The sequence below is a fragment of the Cricetulus griseus genome, assembly GCF_003668045.3.
Source record: "Cricetulus griseus strain 17A/GY chromosome 1 unlocalized genomic scaffold, alternate assembly CriGri-PICRH-1.0 chr1_1, whole genome shotgun sequence".
In the NCBI taxonomy this organism is placed as follows: Eukaryota; Metazoa; Chordata; class Mammalia; order Rodentia; family Cricetidae; genus Cricetulus; species Cricetulus griseus.
This window is the reverse complement of record NW_023276807.1, coordinates 78178805-78200231: the sequence shown is the minus strand read 5'-3', so window position 1 is coordinate 78200231 and position 21427 is coordinate 78178805. Positions and strand designations below refer to the sequence as shown.

At 39.9% G+C, this 21427-nt stretch overlaps 1 non-coding gene across 1 annotated transcript; it reads left to right on the top strand.

The window, feature by feature from the left end:
• Nucleotides 1-211: 211 nt before the first annotated feature.
• LOC113832406 lies at nucleotides 212-315 on the top strand. Its single transcript, XR_003479682.1, has one exon. It is a non-coding gene; the product is annotated as a U6 spliceosomal RNA (small nuclear RNA).
• The last annotated feature ends 21112 nt before the right edge of the window (nucleotides 316-21427 follow it).

Sequence of the window (21427 nt, the reverse complement as noted above, 5' to 3'; positions counted from 1 at the left end):
TAAGACAGGTTCTTTGATTGTTTTGTTTTCAATCAATTTGGTGTTGTTTTCTGAGGGGGGGGGTTGTGGATATGGAGGGACTGGGAGGCGAGTGGGATTAAGGTACATGATATGAAATTCCCAAAGAATCAATAAAGAATTATTTTATTTATTTATATTCAATACATTATATTAAATAAAGTGTATTTGCCTGCTTAAAACATTTATACTCGTGCTCGCTTCGGCAGCACATATACTAAAATTGGAACGATACAGAGATTAGCATGGCCCCTGCGCAAGGATGACACGCAAATTCGTGAAGCGTTCCATACTTTGCACCAACTCTAGCTACTTTGCCAAAAAAAAAAAACATTTATACTTGATAGTGTTTATGTTCATTACTCTTTGAAGTGGGAAATGATCTTGAGAACAGAATTTGCAAGTAACCTATCAGTTGAGCACAATATGCTCGGAAAGCTGTTCTCTACATATTGATGCCTTTTGCCATGTGGCAATTTTCCATGCATTATTTTATCTGGTTGTACAATTCCCTGGGAGAAAAGGACAACAGGTAAGGAAAAGAGGGTTTGGTGAAGGTTAGTGACTTGCTGACAATCACAGGGACTAAGTAGCAGGGCAAAAGGATAACACCCACCTCCTGATTTCCAGCTCCCAGTTTAACAGGTGGCTTCAGAAATCCATGGAGTTTTCCAAAATCCTGTGGGGAGAAAGGCCTCATCTGTCTCCCTGCCATCAAGTGAAAATCAGACATTTCTAATTATGTTTCAATATTTGTATTTATTTGCTCATTCAAAGATTATGTTAAGAGCATATTTATGTGATCATCCTTGTGCTAGTACATAGCACACAGTTGCAAGCCAGCATGGTTTTTATTTTCCTGGAGCTTACAGTTCCATCATGAGGGTAGACATATGCACATAACCGTACAAGTAAATACATAACTACCAACAGTGAAAAATGTTGTCTAGGGCTCAGATATAGTAATACATGCCTTTAATTCCAGCACTCAGGAGGCAGAGGCAAGTAAATCTCTATGAGTCTAAGGTCAGCCTGGTCTACATAGTCAGTTCCAGGCAAGTCAGGGATACACAGGGATACCCTGTCCTATAAATAAATAAATAAATAAATAAATAAATAAATAAATAGGTCTGTCTAGATCGATTACAGTGTGCTAACAGGAAGAACTTATTAGAAACATGAAGGAATAAATATGAAACATCACCACACAGAGATTGTGCCAGACCAAAAGTGTCGGACCTATTGAAGCCCTGAAGCAGGGAGGAAAACTGAACATACTCTATGATAGTGATTTTGATTTGAGCAAAGCAGGGAGAGTCCAGCAGGAAATGGACCAAATCTGCTAATGATGTTTCTGAGAGGGACTGCCACTTTGCCATGAATTCCTGAAAGCTCCAGGCTTCCTACAATGAAACACATAAGCTTTGTGATGAGAAGTGTGAGAAGAGAAAATGTGGACCAAGACATGGAAGAGGGGGCGGAAAGACTGTAAGTGCCAGAGGTTGGAGTATGGGGGACTGGAACAAAATAGGGTCTTCCGGACATAAGACTGCTGAACTCATGCACTCACAGCAGCCGTAGTTACCGTAGTTACCGGCACAAGGTATTACACATTACACCATGGATGGGGGAGGGGCTCACAAGCCTCCATCCCCAGCTAAAGACCTATTGATGATGATGGTTTCTGGGAGGCCGGCTCAGTTTTCTTTAAGGGTGTGGCTCCTGGTAGGTCCACCATGCTCCAAGGGATAGCCCCATACTCGTGAGTATAGGGGTAATACGAACTGGACTCAATGAGTTAAAATAAAAAGGGGGGAAGCACAAACCTGTGAAGGAGTAAGGGACGGGAGCTGGATCCTGAAAGAGTTAAGGGAAGGAATGGGAGGTAAAAGTGATCAAAATGTATTTATACATGCATGAAATTCTCAAAGAATTAATAAAAATATATTTTTAAAAAGAAAAGAAAGTATGGTCCAAAAATGCTCTGTATGAGGAAAGATGGGAAATTAGAGCTGTTCCCCAATTACTGCAGAGGTCCAGGAGCAGACTGGAGCGGAACCAAACAGAACAGAGTTTGGCTTGCTGATTTAAAAGGGCCCTTAATTCTCAATGTATAGTCGGGCGTTGGTGGTGCACACCTTTAATCCCAGCACTTGGGAGGCAGAGGCAGGAGGATCACTGTGAGTTGGAGACCAGCCTGGTCTACAGAGAGACTGCCAGGATAGGCTCCAAAGCTACACAGAGAAACCCTGTCTCCAGAAAAAAAAAAAAAAAAAATCTCAATGTATAAAGCTGAGAAAGAAGAGGCCAGTTATGTGGCAAGCGCTCTCCTCCCATTTGCCCTGAACGGAAACAGGCAAACAATGGTGCCTCATTTCCTCAATTTACTCTCGAACTGCTCCTCTCCCTCACATCAGCTCTTGACACTGATGTTATAACGCCTGGTTTACAAATGAAATCTACAGAGAGGCTATTAGGTGACAGAGCTGGGCAAATTCTAAAGGTCTCTGATTCCAGAGCAGGACGCCGGACACCTTCACCCTAGTAAATATAATTGTTTACACTAAAAATTCCAGGAAGGGTTGGAAAAGGGAAGATATGTACTGTCTTTTTTCTAAGCACCGCTATCATTTAAAGCCTGTGCTTAAATCTTTCTTAAAACTATTTTTCTCTACGCAGAGAAACCCTGTCTCAAAAATTAAAAAAAAAAAAATTTAGCAAATTCCAACTTTGCTTCAAAGAAAAAGAATTGGAAATGATTGTGCTAGCATTGTGCAAAGTACAATATTTTTAAACATGTATACAGCGCCAGATGTTGGGCTATGTCTGCTAGGACTCCTGGGTGTGTTTGGGGGGTGGGGACACTGAGTGGGGACTGGCCTCAATCTTAGCAGAGGATGACCTTGATGACCTTGAACTCATTATCCTCTTGCCTCTGTCTCCCAAGCACCAAGACTACAGGCATCTATCACTATCAGCTTTACTCTGGCTTCTATTCTTCATAAGAATTTTATGAGAAAGGTAGACCTTTTACTATTATCTTGTTTGCAATCGAGAAAGCTGAGCTTTGGAGGGACAGTGTGTTGGTTCAGCAGGTAAGGTTACCTACCGCCAAACCCAGCAACATGAGTTCCATCCATATGGTGGAAGGAAAAGAACCAGCTCCCACAAGTGGTCTTCTGATACTCACCCACACTGTGGCATATATCCACACTCACATAAAATAAATGAAATGTGTTTTCTTTATTTTTTGGAAGAAAATTGAGCTACAGTGAGGTAGAGTAGCTTGTCCAACACCACACAAGTCTGTTACTTGAAGCAATTGTTCTAGCTAGCACCAGACTCTACACTCCTATCCACCAGCTCTATTTCATCCTTGTGGCCCCCTCTCTATCATTCTATTTTACCTATAAAGACATGGGAGCCAGACACTGGGGTGAAAACCTGCTAGCTCAAAGAGGCAAAGAAAGCACCCAGCCAACCTTCCTCCTCTGCCAACATCCCAGAAAGAGCTTTTCCCTATGCCCTCTCTAATAAAACTCCTTGAGCTCAATGTCCCTCCCTTCTGTGCGTTTCTCTATCAGTCCTTCTGATTCCCTCTTACTCTCTATGGATTTCTCCTGCCAACTGATTGTTTGCTCCACCTCTTAACCTATGGTTACCTTTATTTAATCCTGTTTACAATGTTCAAGCAGAAAGCTCTTGGACTAAAGGTGTGCACTGGGGTTGAGCCATACACAACTAGAAAGAGGTTTTTCCAATAAATAATGAAATCTCAGGGTTCATAGTGTGATCAAATATCCTGTGACACCTGGGTTCTGAATATCTTGTGCAAGCCAAGGGACTAGCTTGGTGATTGTCAATTGAAGTTTAACTAGAAGCTCTCAGCAAAATTGTTAACATAGGACGTGGACCCTGAGCCCACAACTGCTGCTTGGCAGAGCGCAAATATATGCCTCTGACAAGGTCCCAGGAGCTCTGACACCCGCTGGTGGAGAACCATGCTTTGGGATTTTGTTTTGTTTTGTTTTGTTTGTTTTTCCAGACAGGGTTTTTCTGGGTAGCTTTGGAGCCTATCCTGATACTCACTTTGTAGACCAGGCTGGCCTCAAACTCACAGAGATCCACCTACCTCTGCAACCTGAATGCTAGGATTAAAGGCACAGGTGCTTTGGGAATTTTTAACACAGTATGACACAAGTCAGGCCTCACAAGTATAAGCACCTAGTGCCACTGCTCTCAAACCGAGAGTTCCTCTCATCACAGACCCCCATCCCACTCATAACCCCATCCTCGACAAGGTAAGTGGCAGAGAAAAAAATCATACACTTCAATTTGCAATAAACAACTGCAGTTATTTGCTGAAAAAAAAACAAAGGAATTGATTTGGGAATGGTAGAATTCTGAATGTGTCTTTCCTTTTGAAATTGGTGATTACCTGTTAAAATTTTTACAATTATTTGCTAATTGTGTGGACATGCATGTGCCACAATGTGCATGTAGCCTCAGAGGACACCTTGTGGAAGTAGGTTCTCTCCTTCAACCCTGTTGATTCCGGAAATGAACTCAGGCTATCAGGCTTAGCAGTCAGCACCCTTGCAAAACATCTCACCAGCGCCTAATTACGTCTAACCTGAAAGGAAGTCAGATATACCCTCTTGAAACTGTTGGGGTCCCATTAGTGCCAAAATATCTAATTCAATTCACCTATTAGTGTAAAGAATAAAAATTTTTTGATTTGAGTTACAAAAGTCCAAAAAGCCTGCAGGGGTGAATTAAACAACCCTCATGCGCCCTCTAGTGGAGACTGAGTTCTTCATCGTTCAAAGGCTGCAAAATGCAAAACTTCTAAATCTCACCTAAACAATAGATGAGATAGTTATATTTTTAACACTTTAAGGTTGATGAGTGTTTTGTGTTCTAAAGAAAAAGATGAATAGATAAGATATACTTTGAAATGTCAATTATAAAAATAAAAAGAAGCTAAATTTTAGATCATGTAAATTTGGTTACTCCTTAAGTTATCATCTGTTGACAATTGTTGCCTAAACCAATTATAATTGTGCTGGCAGAAAATACTTTAATGTATAATAGCAGAAAGTGATTTAACAGTATGTTAACATACAATTATAGAATTCTAGTAAACTCTTGTGATTACCCCCTTATTAATATTCTGTCGGTCTCAGTTGAAAATGTCTGATACTATTGTCATAGCCTTGCTCCCATTTGCTTATATTTTTGTAAAATCAGTTTTTAACTTTGTGATTTTCCTGATATGGTACATCAATCTCTCTGGATTCAAATTAACATCTCACTGCATGTTCAGAGTCAGACCTAAAGGATTTAGCTAACAATATCTTTTACTTTAAGACTTTAATTTTATTTTATGTGTATGGATGTTTTGTTAGCATACCTGTCTGTGCAACAAATGTGTTTCGTGCCCTCAGAGGCTAGAAGAGGGTGCTGAATCATCTGGAACTGGAGTTAGACAGTTGTGACAGAGTTAGACATGTAGATGTTGGGAGCCAAACCTGGGTCTTCTGGAAAGGCAGCCAGTGCTCTCTTAACAGCTGATCCATCTCTCCAGCCATTTAAAAAAAATTTATTACTATTGTTGTTGTTATTGTGCTTGTGAGATAGCATGCCTGTGGAGATAAAAGGACAGCAGGTCAGTTCTCTCCCTCCATGTGAGGTCCAGGGATCAAACTCAAATCAGGCATGGCAGTAAGTGGCTTCACCTCTGAGCCATCTCTCCTCATGAGTCCATATCTTTTCATTCTTAACTAGTAAGACCAAACTAAATCCAGTTCCCAGAACATACTGTTATTTTGCACTTTTTACATTTTCTCCCTTTTTTTCATAAATTGATTTTCCCTTTGATTCCCCCCCTCCTAGGGCCTCTGTATTACATTGTCCCTGGGGCATCATTTACGCAGGACATAACTAGTTGTACTAGCACAGCCCCTGGACCTTCAACTCCATGTTCACGTATGTCATTCAGGCTCATGTCAATATTCTTCTTTCTCAGGAAGCTTATATAGGTGTGGAAATCAGGATTCACTAGACTCAGTGTAAACGAAGTGGAGTTTATTTGGGGAAAAAGAACTTACACAGAAAACAAGTGGCTGTCACGGCGCTCCAGCTCCAAGGATGCAGACCCTGCCATCGTGATGCTCTCTGAGACCTGAAGGGGTTTCCGAGCCCCAATCCTTTTCCTTTTAACCGGTCATGTCCACACCTGTGACCACGCCCTGCAGGTGCGGAGGTGAATGTCACTACAGGAAGCTTTAACACAATCCTTCAATAGCCTGTAAACATAGTTTCTATCACAGGTCCCTAACATCTTTTTTGTTTTTAAATTCTCTGTTAATTTTCTCTTTTCTGTTATCAATTTGAAGGGGAAGACTATGACTTCTCTTGGTAGCCTCAACTCCTAAACCAATGTCTCTTAAGTTCAGTGAGTACTAGTATTATAATGTAGATATGTGTCCCCAGAAAAGATGACATATGGGGACAGCTTAGTCCCCAACAGAGATAACATCTATTATTTAACCTTGTGTTATAGGACAGTAATATTAACAAGTACCTCATTTTGTGATACCAAAAGTGACATCTTCTCTGCAAACTTCTCAAAGCCAAGACTTCTTGGTCTGCCCCTCCTCCTCCTACCCCACAAACCAAACCAGTTTGGAGCTGGCAGGATCTTGAGGGTGCTAGCCTTCTCTGTTGGGAGCCAGCAGGAACTGAGGGTGCTAGCCTCATAGCAAATGGGCTGTCAGGAGGGGGTCCTACATGGAGAAAGAGGGTCATTAAGATGTGGCTTAGAGGGGATCTTGTCCTCAGACCTTCCTTTTGTTTTTGCTTTTGCTTTTGCTTTGCTTCCTGGTCACTGTAAGAAGAGTGGCTTCGCTCTAAGAAGTGTCCCTACTGCCATGATGGTCTGCTTCCCTTCAGGCCTGAGCAATGGGCACCAGCTATGATCTGAAACTAGAAATCAAAACACCCCTTCCTTGCTTGAGTTGCTTACCTGGGGCATTTCATCAAAGTGGCACAAAGCTAACTGATACAGTCTGAGAATTAGTGTTTAGTAATGTTGAGGAGAGCATAGCAGTCAGAGTGAAACTGAGGAGCAGTGAAGTCGGGAGCAGTTTGAGGATCATCCCTTTGGTCTGAGCTGAGGTAGAGATAAGAGTTAGTGGCTGGGTGCTTTGCTTTTTCTGATCTCATTTGTCCAATGGTCTCTGGATTCCTTAGCTGTGTCCCTTATTCTTCTGAAAAGACAAAAATAAACCCCTTCTGCAACACTAATTTTGGGGAGGTTCTCTTTTGGCAAAGTATATTTGATCAAATGAAAAGCATTTGTTAGTTTTATAGGTTAGTTTAGATTAAGTGGCCATGCTGCTTGATGAACTATCATCTCTTCTAATTAAGAGGTAGGTGTCTTGTTCAAATTGAATCTTTATCAATTTTGATGGTATCCATAGCACTTCCTCACCTGTGGAAATAGAAGCAAAACATCTTCCCCAACATAACGTATGTTGTCTTGGTTTCCATTCGGAGGTCAACACATCTTTGAAGGTATACCAGTTGATTTAATTCTGCAGTTTTTTTCCTATTATCCAGTCTCTCTCTGCAGTTGTCATTCCTTTTTCTTTCGCATTCAGAAAATTCAAAGTTAATAAAGCACTATGCAATCTATTTCTGGGGTTCTTTATCAATCCTTTCTGTTTATTTGGAATTTCCTTTAGAGTTCAATTTGACCTGTCTATAACTGCCTGCCCTGTAGGATTGTGTAGTATACCTGTAAGGTACTTTATATTATAATAATAAGCAAATAACTGTTTCATTTTCTTAGAGACATATGCTAGAGCATTGTCTGTCTTTATTTGTACAGGTATTCCCATGCTGGCCATAACTTCTAGCAAATGTGTAATTACTGAATCAGTCTTTTCCAAACTCAAAGTAGTTGCCCATTGAAAACCTGAATAGGTATTAATGGTGTGTTGTACATATTTTAATTTTCCAAATTCTACAAAATGGAACACATACATCTGTCATATTCCATTCCTGTGAGTACCCTTTGGGTTACTTCCTTCAGGTAGTGTTTGGTTGTATAAAGAACAAGTAGGACATTCCCTTTTAATATTCTTGGCCAAGTGATGGAAACTGGTCGTCCTTTATGATCCATTAACACCATAAAATAGCATATAATTCTGACTTATAAGGACTTAGATCCACTTTACTTAAATTTTCTGATTTGTAACGTGCCTTTCCTGATTTATTTGCATCAGAATAGAATGTAGGCCCTCCAGTTATTGGTGTTTCCCATATAATTCGAGGAAGGATCCAGTTAGTTCTGCTTATAAGTTGAATTATCTTGCTTTCGGGATAATTGTTAACTTCACCGAAAAAAATTACTACAAGCTTTTTGCCAGGGTTGACTTTCTACCCATAATTTGTCAATTTCATCAATAGCAAAAAATACTATAATTTCTGCTGGATTTATTCCTGCTAATTGAAGAAGTCTCAATTTTCCTTTAAGAATTAACTCAGAGGTCTTTTCCACATAAGTTTATGTGGCTGTTTTTCTATTTAGATCTCAAGTGGCTTTAATAAATCATAAAAATATATCTCAGATATAGATAACCTACTTAAGAAAATTATACCACAATGATCCCCAACCTAGAGAAAGAATTGAACATCCAAACACAGGTGGCATTTAGAATGACTTTAAGGGAATAATCTCTGCATGACTCATTATAGCCCAAGGTGTTAAAAAAAAAAAAGCCCAAATGAAGAACACTAAAGCTCACCTGCAAAGGCAAACCCATCAGCATCACACAAACCTGTCATCATCAACAAGAACCACGAAAATGTGCACTGTAGTATTATGATCCCTGGAAGGAAGTAAACTACACAGCAAGATTGCTAAATGTAGCAAAGCTAACAAAACTAAAGCTGCTCATGACCACCAAACCAAACAATATGAGATACAAAAGGAATATGAAACACAGGAGAAAATAAAATTTTAGTCACAAAGCACACAAGAAGAATAAATGAGCAAAGGAGAGCTACAAAGGAATCCACCATGTTCAACACAGCATACCAGCAAACCCCTAATACTAATAGAAGATAAAGAGAAAAAAAAAAAAACCATAATCCAACTGACCAGAAAAGCAACCAACAAAATCATGGGAATTAAAGTCTGGGTTTGGTGGTTCATGCTTGTAATTCCAGCATGTGGTAGGTAGGCTGAGATAGCCAGTTTAAGGCTGGGCTACAGCAGACCCTTGGGAAAAAAAAGAAAGAAGAAGAAAGAAAGAAAGAAAAGAAAAGAAAAGAAAAGAAAAGAAAAGAAAAGAAAAAAGAAAAAAATTGCATGGGCTTGGGAAACGGTTCACCAGGTAAAAGGTTCATCTTGCAAGTGCTACAACCTGACTTCAACTCCCAGAACCCACATTTTAAAAAGAAATGTGTACAGTGGCATGCATCTGTAATCCCAACACCTCTATAGAGTTGTGCAAGGCTGAAGCAGAATTAGTAGAAGCTCAGAAACTTACAGGTTAGCAAGCCTGGAGTGCACTGCCCAAGGGCAGAAAAAACAAGGGAGACACTGTCCCAATGTGGTGCTAATTGGAAATCAACTGCTGAAAGATGTTCTGAGACCTCCACATGTGCACTGTGGCAATCACACACATGCACACAACAAATAAATAAAATAAAAATTACAAAAATTGGGCTCGCCCTCCACACTCTGCTATAGGTAAGTGTGGGCGCTGCTCCAGCATCAACTCCCAACATCAACCCCTCCTTGGATCTTCCTGGGCATCCTCCTCCTGTAGCGTAGACCCACCAAGGCAGGAAGGCTGACCCTGAGTCTAGCCACACTTCACTCTTGCCCTCCATTGCCCGCCCCCCCTGCTTGAGGTGAGTCTGGGCTCTCCTCTGGCCCCAACTCCTGCCATCACCCCCTCCCTGGATGTTCCTGGCCCTGCTCCCCCTATAGAGTGGGCCTGCCCAGTCAGGAAGGCCCACACTGAGTCTGGCCACACCTCACCCTTGGCCCTCCCTCCACCCTCTCCTTGAGTGAGAAGAATACCAAAAGAGGCCAGAGTTGCAGATACTGAAGTCTTGGCACACATACTCCACTGGGAGACTAGAGGAGAGGGAGAGACCCCACCTACACCCACGTGAAGAAGGAATGGGAAGACAACAGTATAAGAACACACTCAACAGCAGAAAGACTAATATGATACCACCAGAATCTAGGGACTCCACGCTAGCAAGACCTGAAAAGCCCAACACAGAGGAAGAAGAAGAGACAGACCTTAAAAATTATCTTATGAAGATGATAGAGACCCTTAAAGAGGAAATGAGAAAATCCCTTAAAGAAATAAAAGAAGAAAAAAACAAAAAATACATGAAATGGAGGAAAAGACAAACCAAAAAATTCAAGAAATAAACAAATCTCTTAAAGAATCTAGCCGGGTGGTGGTGGCACATGCCTTTAATCCCAGCACTCGAGAGGCAGAGGCAGGCGGATCTCTGTGAGTTCGAGGCCAGCCTGGTCTCCAAAGCGAGTGCCAGGATAGGCTCCAAAGCTACACAGAGAAACCCTGTCTCGAAAAAACAAAATAATAATAATAATAATAATAATAATAATAATAATAATAATAATAATAAAAGAAAGCCGAGAAAAAAACTACCAAACAAGTGAAGGAAACAATTCAAACAGTTCAAGGCTTAAAAGCTAAAATAGAAACAATAAAGAAAACACAGAATAAGGGGATGCTGGAAATAGAAAAGCTGGGTAAATGATCAGGAATTACAGATGTAAGTATAACCAATAGAATACAAGAGATGGAAGGGAGAAACTCAGGTGTTAAAAACTCACTAGAGGATATACAGTCATCCACCAAAGAAATTCTCAAGTCCAACAAATCCCTAACACAAAATATCCAGAAAATATGGGACATCGTGAAAAGGCCAAACCTAAGAATAGTAGGTATAAAAGAAGGTGAAGAAATTCAGCTCAAAGGTACAGAAAACATATTCAACAAAACCATAGAAGAAAACATCCCCAACCTAGAGAAGGATATGCCTATGAAAGTTCAAGAAGCTTACAGAACACCAAACAGACTGGACCACAAAAAGAAGTCCCCTTGCCACACAATCAAAACATCACACTTACAGAATAAAGAAAAAATATTAAGGGCAGAAAAAGAAAAAGGCCAAATAACATATAAAGGCAGACCTATCTGAATTACACCTAACTTCTCAGTGGAAACTTTGAAAGACAGAAGATTCTGGATAGATGTTCTACAAACGCAAAGGGAACATGGATGTCTGACCAGACTACTGTATCCAGCAAAGCTTTCACTCATTATAGATGGAGAAAATAAGAATATCCCATGACAAAACCAGATTTAAACAATACATATCCACAACTCCAACCCTACAGAAAGTACTGGAAGATAACTACACTCACAAAAATATAGGCAATCGATAACCCCACTTTACCAAACACCAAAAGAAAAATGGGAAGAAATCCACACATAATAACACCAACAACAACAAATCCAAAACAAACAAGAATAAACAATCAATGGTCATTAATATTCATCAATGTCAATGGTCTTAACTTGCCTATAAAAAGATACAGGCTAACAGAAGATAGAAGACAGAATCCATCCTTCTGATGCATACAAGAAACACATCTCAACATCCAAGACAGATGGTACCTCAGAGTAAAGGGCTGGGGAAAGATTTTCCAATCAAATAGATCCTAAGAAACCAGCATGTGTAACAATCCTAGTATCTAACAAATTAGACTTCAAACTAAAATCAATCAAAAGAGATGGAGAAGGACATTTCATACTCATCACAGGAAAAGTCTATCAAGGTGAGGTCTCAATTCTGAACATCTATGCCCCAAATACAAAGGCAACCACATTCATAAAAAAAAAAGCATTATTAAAGCTCAAGTCACACATTAAACCTCACACACTTATAGTAGGAGACTTCAACACGCTGCTCTCATCACTAGACAGGACAACCAGACAGAAACTTAACAAAGAAACTAACAGAAGCTATGGCCCAATTGGGATTAACAGACATCTATATAACATTCCATTCAAACACAAACAAATATACCTTCTTCTCAGCGCCACATGGAACCTTCTCTAAAATCAACCACATACTCGGCAACATAGAAGACCTCCACAGCTACAAAAAGATTGGAATAACCCCCTCTATCTTATCAGTCCACCATGCTTTAGAGTTAGAATTCAACAACAACACAAATTGCAGAAACCCTGCAAACACATGGAAATTGAATAATGCCCAATTGCACCATTCCTGGGTCAAGAAAGAAATAAAAAATGAAATTAAAGGCTTCCTAGAACTTAATGAGAATGAAGACACAATATACCCAAACTTATGGGACACTTTGAAAGTAGTGCTAAGAGGAAAGTTCATAGCACTAGGTGCCCACATGAAGAAACTGGAGAATACTCACACTAGAGAATTAACAGCACAACTGAAATCTCTGGAACAAAAAGAAGCAAACTCACCCCAGAGGAGTAGACTCCAGGAAATAATCAAACTGAGGACTGAAATCAATAAAGTAGAAACTAGAAAAACATTACAAAGACTCAATGAAACAAAGAGTGGGTTCTTTGAGAAAATCAACAAGATAGACAAACCTCTATCCAAACTAAGCATGCTAATTAGCAAAATTAGAAATGAAAAGGGGGACATAACAACAGACACTGAGGAAATCCAGAGAATCATCAGGTCATACTTTGAAAACCTGTACTCCACAAAATTTGAATGTCCAAAGGAAATGGACAATTTTCTGGATAGATATCACTTTAAAAAATTAAATCAAGAACAGATAAGCAATTTAAATAGACCTATAACCTCTAATGAAATAAAAGCAGTAAATAAAATCTCCAAATCAAAAAAGCCAAGGGCCAGATAGATTCACTGCAGAATTCTACCAGAAATTCAAAGGAGAGCTAATACCAGTACTCCTCAAATTGTTCCACACAATAAAAGCAGAAGGGACATTGCCAAACTCTTTTTTACCAGGGTACAATTACCTTGGTACCCAAGCCACACAAAGACACAAGTAAAAAGAGAGAGAGAGAGAGAGAGAGAGAGAGAGAGAGAGAGAGAGAGAGAGAGAGAACTTCAGACAAATATCCCTCATGAACATTGATGCAAAAATATTCAACAAAATTCTGGCAAATCAAATCCAAAAACACATCAGAAAAATCATGCACCATGATCAAGTAGGCTTCATCCCAGGGATGCAGGGATGGTTCAACATATGAAAATCCATCAATGTAATCCATCATATAAACAAACTGAAAAAGAAAACCACATGATCATCTTACTAGATGCTGAAAAAGCCTTTGAGAAAATCTAACATCCCTTCATAATAAAGGTCCTGGAGATATCAGGGATAACAGGAACATACCTGAACATGATAAAAGCAATATACAGTAAACCAACAGCCAACATCAAACTAAATGGAGAGAAACTCAATGCAATTCCTCTAAAATCAGGAACAAGACAAGGCTGTTCAGTCTCTCCATATCTCTTCAATATTGCCCTTGAAGTTCTAGCTAGACCATTAAGACAACAAAAGGACATCAATGGGATACAAATTGGAAAGGAAGAAGTCAAACTTTCACTATTTGCAGATGATATGATAGTTTACATAAGTGACCCGGAAAAACTCTACCAGGGAACTCCTACAGCTGATAAACACCTTCAGCAAAGTCGCAGAATACAAGATTAACTAAAAAAAAATCAGTAGCCCTACTGTACATAGACAATAAATGGGATGAGAAAGAAATCAAAGAAACATCACCCTTTACAATAGCCACAAACAACATAAAATATCTTGGGGTAATGCTAACCAAACACGTGAAAGTGTATAGTAAGACCTGTATAGTAAGAACTTTGAGTCTTTAAAGAAAGAACTTAAAGAAGATACCAGGAAATGGAAAGAGCTCCCATATTCTTGGATAGGTAGGATCAACATAGTAAAATTGGCAATATTGACTTCATCCCTGACTTCAAGGTCTATTATAGAGGCACAGTTCTGAAAACAGCTTGGTATTGGCACAAAAGTAGACAGGTAGACCAATTGGATCAAATTAAAAACCCTGACATTAACCCACACACCTACGAACACCTGATTTTTGACAAAGATGCTGAAGTTATACAATGGACAAAAGAAAGCATCTTCCACAAATGGTGCTGGCATAACTGGATGCTGGCGTGTAGAAGACTGCAGATAGATCCATATCTAGCGACACACACAAAATTTAAGTCCACATGGATCAAAGACCTCAACATAAATCCAGCCACACTGAACCTATTAGAAGACAAATTGGGAAATACCCTTGAATTAACTGGTACAGGAGATGGCTTCCTGAACATTACACCAGTAGCACAGACACTGAGATCAACAACTGATAAATGGAACCTCCTGAAACTGAGAAGTTTCTGTAAGGCAAAGGACAAAGTCAGCAGACCACAGAATGGGAAAAGATATTCACCAACCCCACATGTGACAGAGGGCTGATTTCCAAAATACACAATGAACTCAAGAAGCTAGCCATCAGAACACCAAACAATGAAATTAAAAAATGGGGTACAGAACTAAACAGAGAATTCTCAATAGAGGAATCTAAAGTGGATGAAAGACACTTAAGAAAGTGCTCAACATCCTTAGCCATCAGGGAAATGCAAATCAATACAACTCTGAGATACCATCTTACACTGGCCAGAATGGCTAAAATCAAAAATGCCAATGACAGTCTATGCTGGAGAGGATGTGAAGAAAGAGGAACACTCTTCTATTGCTGGTGGGAGTGCAAACTTGTACAACCACTTTGGAAATCAGTATGGTGGCTTCTCAGGAAAATGGGAATCAGTCTACCTCAAGATCCAGCAATTCCTCTCTTCAACATATACCCAAAGAAAGCACATTCATACAATAAGGACATATGTTCAACTATGTTCATAGCTTTATTGTTTGTAATAGCCAGAACCTGGAAGCAACATAGATGCCCCTCAACTGAAGAATGGATAGAGAAAATGTGGTACATTTACACAATGGAGTACTAGGAGTATTACTCAGCAGAAAAAGCAATGGAATCTCAAATTCTCAGGCAAATGGATGGCAGTTGAAGAAACTATCCTGAGTGAGGAAAACCAGTCACAAAACGACAAACATGGTATGTATTCACTCATATATGAATTTTAGACATAGAGCAAAGGATTACCAGCCTACAATCCACACCACCAGAGGAGCTAGGAAACAAAGAGGACCCCCAGAGAAGATTGCATGGTCCCTCAGAGAAGGGGAGGGGGACAAGTACCCCTGAACAAATTGAGAGCACAGGAGGGAGGGAAAGAAGAAGGCGGTGGGAAGAGGAGAGAGGGAGAATGAGTGTAGGATGAAGCACAGAAGGACCGAGACAGGGGAGGAATAGAGGAGGGCAAGAAAGAAGATGCCTTGATAGAGGGAGACAGTACATGTTTGGAGAGAGGTCTGGCACAGGGGAAATGTCAGGGGATCCACAGGGATGACCACAACTAAGAATCTAGGCAGTGGTGGAGAAAATGCCATTGATGTCCTTCCCCTGTAATGAGATTGGTTACCATTGGTTACCATTCCTAGAGCCTTCTTCCAGTAGCTGATCGAAGCAGAAACAGGCACCCACAGCTAAGTACTGAACCATACTCCTGGAATCCAGTTGCGGAGAGGAAGGAGGGATGAGAAAAGGAGCCAAGACTGTGATGGAGAAACCCGAAGAAACAGTTGACCTGGCCCAGTGAGACCCTAGTCTTAAAGCTGGGAACCAGCATTGGACCAAACCAAGCCCTCTGAATGTGGGTGCCAGCTAGGAGGCCAAGACAGTCTATGGGATCTCTAACAGTGGAGCCAGTGTTTATCCCAGAGCACAAATGGACTTTGGGATCCCATTCCCTATGGAGGGATACTATTGCAGCCCAGATACAGGAAGGAGGGCCCTGGCCCTCACCCAAATGATGTGAGGGACTTTGACGGTACCCTATGGAGGGCCTCACTATCCCTGGGGAGGGGGGAGAGAGGCTGAGGGGTTGGTGGGGAGGATGGAAGGGTGAGGGAATGGGGGATGGATATGTAAATAAGAGTGCTTCTAAAATAAAAAAAATTATAAGAATTAATGAGTCCCTTTCAATAATCTTAAAAGTAAGTGGCCTTTATTTACCAAGAATAAGATACAAATTAACTGACAGTATTTTTAAAAGAAAGATATCAAATTGCTACTTATATCAATAGCAAGACCCAGACTCAAGGGATGCAAGCCAATTTTTCAAGCAAATAAAAACCAAAAACAAGATGGCATAGCTATTCTGATTTCTGATATTTTATTAAGTAGACTTCAAACCAAAACGACTTATGAGAGATGAAGGCTACTATATACTAATAAAGGGAATAATGAGAACAAGAGGGTATAACAGTTATAAATAAATATGAACAGGACACAGGGCTTCTCAAAGGAAACTAACAAGAAAAGAGATAAGATGGGTCAGATGGGGTCCCATACAATGATGATTGATTTCAATACCCTGATCTCATATCTAGATAGGTCTTCTTCACTAAACGATCACTTCAAAGAAGCTTCAGAATTAAACTACACTGTAGCACAAATAGAATTAACATAATATTCTATCCAATACATATCGAGCACACATTACTCTCAGAACTTTCTATAACACGAGTTCTTTTTTTGTAATTTATTTTTTAATTAAATTAGAAACAAGCTTCTTTTACAGGTCAATCTCAGTTCCCTCTCCCTTCCCTCCTCCCCTAACTCCTACCAACCCCCCCATCCCAACCCTTTTCTGTTCCCAAGGGAGGGTGAGGCCTTCCATGGGCATCTACAAGTCTGTCATATCATTTGGAGCAGGGCCTAGACCCTCCCTGGTGTGTCTAGGCTGAGAGAGTATCCCCTCTATGTGGAGAGGGCTCCCAAAGTTCATTTGTGTTCTAGGGGTAAATACTGATCCACTATCAGTGGCCCCATAGATTGTTCAGACCTCCATACTGACTTCCTCATTCAAGGGGTCTGGAACAGTCCTATGCTGGTTTCCCAGCTATCAGTCTGGGATCCATGAGCAACCCCTTGTTCAGGTTAGCTGTTTTTGTGGGTTTCTCCAGCCTGGTCTTGACCCCTTTTCTCATTACTCCTCCCTCTCTGCAACTGGATTCAAGAGTTCAGCCCAGTGTTTAGCTGTGGGTGTCTGTGTCTGCTTCCATCAGTTACTGGATGAAGGAACTAGGATAGTATTTAAGGTTGTCATCAATCTCATTATTGGAGAAGGGCTTTTAAGGTAGCCTCTCCGCTATTGCTTAGATTGTTAGTTGGGGTCAACCTTGCAGGTCTCTGGACATTTCCCTAGTGTCAGAATTCTCTTTAAACCTATAATGGCTCCCTCTATCATGGCATCCCTTTTCTTGCTCTCCTCCATTCCTCCCCTGACTAGATCTTCCTGATCCTTCATTTCCTACTCTCCCCTCCCTTTCACCCCTTCTCCTTCTAACTCCCTCTCCCCTCTCCCCATGATTCCCAGTAGCTTAGGAGATCTTGTCCCTTTCCCCTTCTCCGGGGGACTATGTGTTTCTCTCTTAGGGTCCTCCTTGTTTCCTAGCTTTTCTGTCAGTGTAGATTGTGGGCTGGCAATCCCCTGCTCCATGCTTAAAATCCATATATGAGTGAGTACATACCATTTTTGTCTTTTTGTGACTGGGTTACCTCACTCAGGATGGTTTCTTCTAGTTCCGTCCATTTGCCTGCAAATTTCAAGATTCCATTGTTTTTGTTTCTGTTTTTGTTTTTTTTTTCCACTGAGTATTACTCCATTGTGTAAATGTACCACATTTTCTCCATCCATTCCTCAGTTGAGGGGCATCTAGGTTGCTTCCAGTTTCTGGCTATTACAAATAATGCTGCTATAAACATTGTTGAACATATGTCCTTGTTGTATGAATGTGCATCTTTTGGGTATTTGTCTAAGAGTAGAATTAGTATGAGTTCTAATAGGTCTTAATAATTAAAACCCACAGCCAGATATCAGGGCAAATGCTGAAAGGTCAGAGAAAGAAAAGAGCAAAGCACAGCCAACTCCTACCTTGCTAACTCCTCAGTTGAAAGAGACTGAGTTCCTGCCTCCTTCCACCTTATATTCCTTTCTCTGCCCAGCCATATCACTTCCTATCTGTCTGTACAGATCCCCAGACCTCTATGGTTAACTAGTGGCTATCTCTGTCCTCTGATCTTCAGGCAAGCTTTATTTGTTAGAGTATAAACAAGATATCACCACAACTTTCTCTAAAATTCATTGCATTATAGATGACAAAACAATCCATAACGAGTAGAAAAAATCTATATAACTTATTGTGTCTTAGCAGATCAAAGCAAAATAAAACTATGAACCAACAGCAAAATAAACTCTATAGAAACTACACCAATATTTAAGAATCTAAACAAGACAGTCTTGTATTTTTACAAGTAATTTAAAAACCATGAGACCAATGTAAAAATATTCTAGAATAAATGCAAACGAAAGTACAGTCTTTAGGATACAGCTAAGACAATTCCAAGAGAAAAGACTTTGCAATGAGTGCTTACATTTGAAAAATTCAGATATATCTCAAACAAAAGATCTGATGATGTAACTCATGTTCTTATAAAAATAAGCCAAACCCAAAGTAGTCAATAGACATACTAAAGGTCAGGCAGAAATTAATGAGACAGAGACTACAATGACAAGGCATAGAACCAATCAGAGTTGTTCTAAAAAGGTAAATAAGAACTTCATGTCCCTAGGCAATTTAGTCAAAAGAAGGATAGTAAATACCCAAGCTGATAAAACCAATGATGGAAAAGAGGGAATGCTACAGTTAATTTAAATGAAATTCAGAGAATCATTAGAAATACTGCGAAACATACATTCAAAAACCTTGAAAATATGGAAGAAATGGATAAATTCCTAAGCACAGATGGCAAGCAAACTTAGCTCAAGAGAACATAAACAGTTCAAAGATCTCTCTTAACAAGCATGAAGACAGAGACAGCAATAAACCATCTCCCAACATGGAAAAACCCAAGAGCAAATGGATTGAGGATATAATTCTATTAAACCTTTATAGCAGCAGTTCTTAACCTATGGGTCTTGACCACTTAGGGGATCAAATGACCCTTTCATAGAGGTCGCATATCAGATATCCTGCACATTAGATATTTGAGTATGATTCATAATAGTAGCAAAATTACAGTTATGGAATGACTACAAAAACAATTTTATGGATGGGAGTCACCACAACATGAGAAACTTTATAAAAGAGCTGCAGCCTTAGGAAGATTGAGAACCACTGCTTTAGAAAGGCTAACACCAATGCTCTTTAAATTTTTCTATGAAATAGAAAAGAAAGAAATGCTGAAAAATTCATTCTAAAGAGTATCAAAGTTGAATATGAAGCCAGCAACAAAACTGTAAAGCAATATCCTTGATAAACATAGACATAAAATTCTTTTTCAGCTTTTTAGCATGTATTTACCTAGTGTGCATGTGTGTGCTTACCATGGCATGCACATGGGGGTCAAAGCTGGTCCTTTCCTTCACCATGTGCGCTCCAGGGATCAAACTCAGGTAATCAGGGTTGTCAACAGGCACCTCTACCCACTTAACCATCTCACCAGCCTAACACAAAGATTGGTAATAAAATATTGTATGATAAATTCAAGAACACATCAACCAAGTTGATTTCATCTAGGAATATAAGAATGGTCCAACATACACAAATCAAATAATGTAATTCAGCACATAAGTAGACATAAAAACAAATATCACTACTGAACATGGTGAGATATGTCTTTAATCCCTGTACTTAGAAGAGGGATCTCTGTGAGTTTGAGGCTTATATAGAATGTTCCAGGCCAACCAGGGCTACAGAGTGAGACCCAGTCTCAAAACTAAAACATTTAAAAAAAAAACATAAATCACATAAAAGGCCTTTAACAAAGTTCAGCATCTCTTCATCACTAAAGCCCTGGGAAAATTAGAAATTCAAGGATATAGCCCAACAAAATAAAGTCCATATACAAAAAATCCATAGCCAAAATGATCCAAAATGGGGAAACATTCAAAGCATTTCATTTGAAATCAGGAACACTGTTTCCATGCTTAATCAATATACCGTTTATAGTTCAGCTAGAGTATTAAGACAAGAAATCAAAATGAATTTTGGTCTCCAATTGGTCTCCATAATCTCATAGGGAGTGGCAATATTAGGAGGTGTGCCTTTGTTAGAGTGGGTGTGGCCTTGTTGGAGGAAGTGTATCTCTGTGGGGCAGGCTTTGAGGTTTTCTATGCTCAGGAAAATGCCCAGTGTCTCTGTTGACTTCCTGTTGCCTGCAAGTTGTAGGACTCTCAGCTATTTCTCCAGTACCACATCTACCTGCACACCACCATGCTCCCTGCTATGAGGATAATGAACTGAACCTCTGAAACTGTAAGCCACCACCTGAATTAAATATTTTCTTGTAAGAGTTGCCATGGTCATGGTGTCTCTTCACAGCAATAGAAACCTTAACTAAGACACTCCATTTGCAGATGGCATGATCTTATACTTACAGATCCTAGAGACTCTTTCAGAAAGTTATTAAATCTGACAAATACTATCATCAAATTAACATAAGACTGAGTACAAAAATCAGTAGTTTTTTTCTACACAGCAGTAACAAATTTGCTGGGGTAAAAGAAAGAAAGACAATCCCATTGAAAACTAGGAAGGCTTTAGAGGGGGATAACTGAAAAGTTTCTACATCCCGATAAGCTTCTCTGCTGATACAGCAATCCACATCAGACCAAATCAAACCGAATTTTAAAAAGCCGATGTTTAATGGATACAATGCTCAGAGATGATTTTCCAGCCTCCAGAGAGGAGACAGAAAAGAGAAGCTGGAAAACACATGTCTCTTTTCTGGGGGACAGTTTAAATATCCTGTGGGAGTGGTCTTGAGCATCTCTGGAGGAGGGGTCATCATTTGGCACTCTTTCTGAGATGCGTGGGGGGGGGAGTTGGAGAGAGATGGGGGTGGGGCTTGGGGCGAATTTTCCACCAGACCATTCCAGAGTCTGGGTATATAAATGCCAGGGGCTGGAGTGAAGCTTCCACCAGAACAATGACTCCAAAGCCTTGAGCTTCTAATAGCAAACTGAAACTCCATATCAACTCAAGCTTAATCCATCAGAAGCCAACTATCTTCTAACAAGGGACTTTCGTTTTAAACAATAAAATATTTTGTCTCCTTTTGGAAGAGGGGTAGTTGATACAAAG